Source organism: Macrobrachium nipponense, chromosome 40 (genome assembly GCF_015104395.2).
Source record: "Macrobrachium nipponense isolate FS-2020 chromosome 40, ASM1510439v2, whole genome shotgun sequence".
In the NCBI taxonomy this organism is placed as follows: domain Eukaryota; kingdom Metazoa; phylum Arthropoda; class Malacostraca; order Decapoda; family Palaemonidae; genus Macrobrachium; species Macrobrachium nipponense.
Genome location: NC_061101.1, coordinates 49,229,011 through 49,233,928, shown reverse-complemented (window position 1 = coordinate 49,233,928; position 4,918 = coordinate 49,229,011). Strand labels below are relative to the sequence as shown.

Sequence of the window (4,918 nt, the reverse complement as noted above, 5' to 3'; positions counted from 1 at the left end):
ATTGATCATGCCACTAGAGCTTACAGATGCCTTCGGTTGATCCTCGAAGACAGGTTTGGTCTTCATCTTTGTCACAGGCAAAAGGTCCATGTAGGGTTTATCATCCAACGTCAGAATTACCTTATCTAGATAAAACCTTCCATTCATTGATACTAATGTTACGGATGGACCTTTCCTTTTCCGTCTCTCTTTTTCATGTCATCAATACTTCGTAACTCTTCTAATTCCTTTTCCTCTTTTTCTTTATTAAAAGAGGCTATTTCTTCTCTCGCATCGCTTACTGCCTCTTCTATATCGTTGCCAACTATATTTTCTCTGGTGAAGTCTTCTCTCTTGGTGTTTACTTCCTCTTCTATTTCGTTGTCGGCTTCTTTTTCTTCAATATGAACTTCATCTTCAAACCCTTGTTCTTCACTCTTAGGAACCATTTGTTCCTTGGTAAGCGATTCTGCAATCTTCAAAATATCCTCTCTGGCCTGTAAAAAGACTTTCCTTTCCTCACAGAAAGCTTGTTTCTGTCTCTTAAATTCTTCTTGGGCCATGAAGAGTTCTATTTTTTCCTGACTGAAGGCTTCAGTTTCTTCATCGAAAACTTTTTTTTGGCTGTAAAAGAGATCCTTTTCTCTATCCAGCTCATGTCTCTGCATGGCGACAGACATTTTCTCATTGTTAAGGATCTCTCTGTCTTCACTGAGAGCCTCTTTTAGCTGATGAATTTCCATCCTCTCTTTCTTCAAGGCCTCTCTTTCTTGACAAACAAGAACTTTTTCCTTCTTGAGCAGTTCTTGTCGTGCTTCTTCCAATTCTCGCAGTTCTTGTCGTGCTTCTTCCAACTCGAACAGTTCTCGTCGTGCTACTTCCAAGAAAGCCGCCTTTCTATCAAGCCTTTCCTTCTCTCTGATGGCAGCTTCTCTGATTTTGTTTAGTTCCAAGGTAACGATGTCGTCGAAATTCAGTTCGTCGTAACAAATCTCCTCAGATTTGTTCACTTCTGGTTCGTCAGGAGCCACAATAGCACAGCTTGTCTCCTCCAGAGTGAACTCGACGTTCTTCGTCTCGTCGTCACATCCTGTCAGTAGTCCTATTTTAACATCACAAGCCTTTTCGTCGATGGTCATCTTCGGTTCTCTGAACAGACTTGCATTGTCGTCAGGCGCCTCATCTTCATTCTTCCGGATGCTTGGGTCAGGACGGTCAATATAATTCGTTGGGACGAATGCCGATATAATATCACTATAAACAAATAAACCTTTAAAAGGTCCAAACAACAAATTGATTAAGCGTTCAAACAACATTTTCATGTCTGCTGGTGAGATATATCAGAGATAACCTTAGTTCTGAAAAAATGCGCGTCTCCAGGAGTCTCTAAGGAGCCGCTGGAGAAGCTTCCCTGGCTCCGACGGAAAGGGACTTCTTCGGCTCCTTCTGTTGGATTCCACTGAAGCCTCGGGACGTTCTGAGATGTATGTATGTACATACGTACGTACACATCAGACTGAACTCATATTATTGGTACATGCTATTGAAGTTTTGATTTTACTTTTTTTTTTTGTTATATAAGTACGTTAATTATTAATATATATATATATATATATATATATATATATATTTATATATATATATATATATATATATATATATGTATAATATGCACGCACAATTAATACACAAAACACACACATATGTGTGCGTGCGTGTGCAATGTATGTAGTATGATATATATATATATATATAATATATATATATATATATATATATATATATATATATATATATATATATATATATATATATATATATATATTATATCGAGTCAATGGTCCCTCTGCTTGGCCTCTTCCATATGATTATCGTGCATCTTCTAAAATAATAATAATAATAATAATAATATAATAATAATAATAATAATAATGATAAACACTATATTCTTAGGAAGCCTGAATTACATGTTGATGGTCCCTATGGTGGGTTTGTTCCATATGAATTAGGTTAATCTTCTGAATAATAATAATAATAATAATAATAATAATAATGATTCTTTATATTCCTTTTATGAGAGTCTCTTCATATGTAATACGGAAGGTCACGAGGCAATATTGCGGCAGAGTTGGTCTTGAAGCGAAGGCAATATGTCTGTCATTAACAAGACGCGGGAACTTTCTCTGGTTGTTATTTTTCGGTTATTATTTTCTGGTCGTCATTGTGACGAGACCTATCCTTAAACACCTCCGGCGCGGTTTTGACTTTTTGTTTTTTTTTTTTTTTTTTTTTTTTTTTTTGTTTTTTTTTTTTTTTTTTTTTTTTTTTTTTTTTTTTTTTTTTTAGCTAAATTTTCCATGTCATGGCCTTCAATTAAGGTATACCCTGGGCTGCTATTATGTATTTAATCTTTTAGTGTTTTTTTTTTAGAAAGTCTAGGTGATTAGTAGTGATATATAAAAGCGTATAGGCTAAAACATCATTAATATATTGCCACATGTACCCCATTTTTTAAGCATTTTGTATTATAGCAATAGCAGGCTACTTATTTATTATCATAAAAGTGTATAAAACATTTATATGTTGCCACATGTAATGCATTTTAAGTATCCGTTACTATAACGTTAGCAGCCCACTTATTATTATTATTATTATTATTATTATTATTATTATTATTATTATTATTATTATTATTATTATTATTATTATTATTATTATTATTATTATTATTATTATTATTATTATTATTATTATTATTATTATTAGGAAGGATGCCTTCTATGAGGGCAGTAGCGTTGAATATTATGGCTGTTTCAACGGCATTTGACTTATATAGAATCTTCTCTCAATTCTTCTTATTGACTTTTTCTCATCAGGTATACATACCTTAATAGATACGGTAGGCGTCACAACCTAGCACTATCGGCTCCCGGAAAAAATGCTGGGAAAGGCAGGATTGGTGTCGATGGAAATCTTGTCATAAAAGAAACAGTCTGCCCATCAACTCATCTTTGGTTCCCACGGACGAACAACTACGCAATATGTGACTTTGCCAAGAAGTTGTGAACCCTATTTTATCTCGACATAAGAAACAATTCATGGGTACTGATAGCAGTGCTTTCTCTTACATGTTTTTTTTTTTTTTTTTTTTTTTTTTTTTTTTTTTTTTTTTTTTAAGATGACTGATTTCTTTCTAATAAATACCCAGTTTAAACTAATGCTTCATACCACAGGCAAACATTTCAACATGGTGGTAAGTTTGGAGACACTCTGGAGAGAAAAAGAGAGTGAGATTCGTATTAGAGACCTAATTCCTAAACACCACACGGGATATTAACATACTTAACAACTAAGTGGTTTCCTTCTCTCTCACTGACAGAGAACACTGGTCGTGTTTGCATGGACCTTGGTGGGACTCTGTGCTCTGTCTCTGGCTGTCGGGTATGACCAGTGCGACAAAAGCATCTCGGACAGGTGCCCATCGGTAGACCCAGGTGAGAACTTTATGATTCTCTTTATTAAGCAGACTTAAATCAGATTAAGTGTAATAATCAATGTTATCAAGTAAAAAAAAAACGGTCTATTTTTTGTGTATTTTAGTCTATAGGCTTACTCTTTATAACTTGCTTCTGTTACCTTACAAAACGTAGGGAAGTGCTCATACACTTGTTGAAAACTGTTACAATAAAAAAAATTAATTTTACCATTATCATTAACCATCTCCCTCCATCTTGGCAAACCAGCCACGCCCGTGTACCTGGCCGTTCCAGAGAACTGCCTGGAATACTGCGAGTGCTCCAACGGCGTCGCCTGGCTCTTCCACTGCGACGTTGAACAGGCCTGGGACGACTCCAAGAAGCGCTGCGACTTCATAGACAACGTGGACTGCGGCGGTCGTCCTATTCCCCCGTTCTAAGGGTCGTTCTTGCTGGAAGAAACGAAATGACGGAGGAACTGATGGAACCCCGACAAACAGAAGAGAAGAGGAAAGATGCGAGAGAAAGCATTTGATCTGCATCAGTTCTGGTCAGAACGATTAAAGGTGCAGACATCAAAAACGACATCTGGTTTATCCTTTGCATATCCCCAGTTTTGTTGGTTTTGTGGTACGAACGGGTCAATCAAGGTTTGTATTTCTTTTACCAGGAGGATTATTAACGTATATTAAAAGCATGAGACATCAATATCTTGTTTTTTTATATATTTTATTTATTTTAGTCCTATCTTCTCTGTCCTTTTTCAGTCTCCTCACTTCCAATGCTCGGTTGCGTTCTTTTGTGTAATTTTATAATATATATATATATATATATATATATATATATATATATATATATATATATATATATCGAACTACAAATGTTCTTTAATATCTAATTCGCTCTACCTCGGAAATTAATATATTTTCATATATGTTTAACCGAGGGAGGGGGAATTTATTAAGCGATAATAGAATTGGCGATCGACAGACGCAAACCATCGACCTCTCAATTCCAGGACTGGCAGTGAAGCCCCACCGGTGGCGGGGTGGTCTGGGGCTTCACTGTCAGCCCTGGAATTGAGAGGTCGATGGTTCGCGTCTGTCGATCGCCAATTCTATTATCGCTTAATAAATTCCCCCTCGGTTAAACATATATGAAAATATATTAATTCCGAGGTAGAGCGAATTAGATATTAAAGGACATTTGTAGTTCGATTTATGCATATGAATCACGGTAATGTGATAGACTTATATATATATAGTATATATATATATATATATATATATATATATATATATATATATAATATATAATTTTATTTTTATATATATATCTATATATATATATATATATATATATATCCTATATCTATATATATATAAATATATATATATCTATATATATATATATATATCTATATCTATATATATATATAATATCTATATATCGTTGGCAAATCT

General features: G+C 34.5%; 1 long non-coding RNA gene across 1 annotated transcript; it reads left to right on the top strand.

Moving 5' to 3' along the window:
- Positions 1–3,161: 3,161 nt before the first annotated feature.
- Positions 3,162–4,178, top strand: LOC135212355 (uncharacterized). Its single transcript, XR_010313884.1, has 3 exons — positions 3,162–3,232; positions 3,359–3,473; positions 3,723–4,178. It is a non-coding gene; the product is annotated as an uncharacterized LOC135212355 (long non-coding RNA).
- Positions 4,179–4,918: the final 740 nt, after the last annotated feature.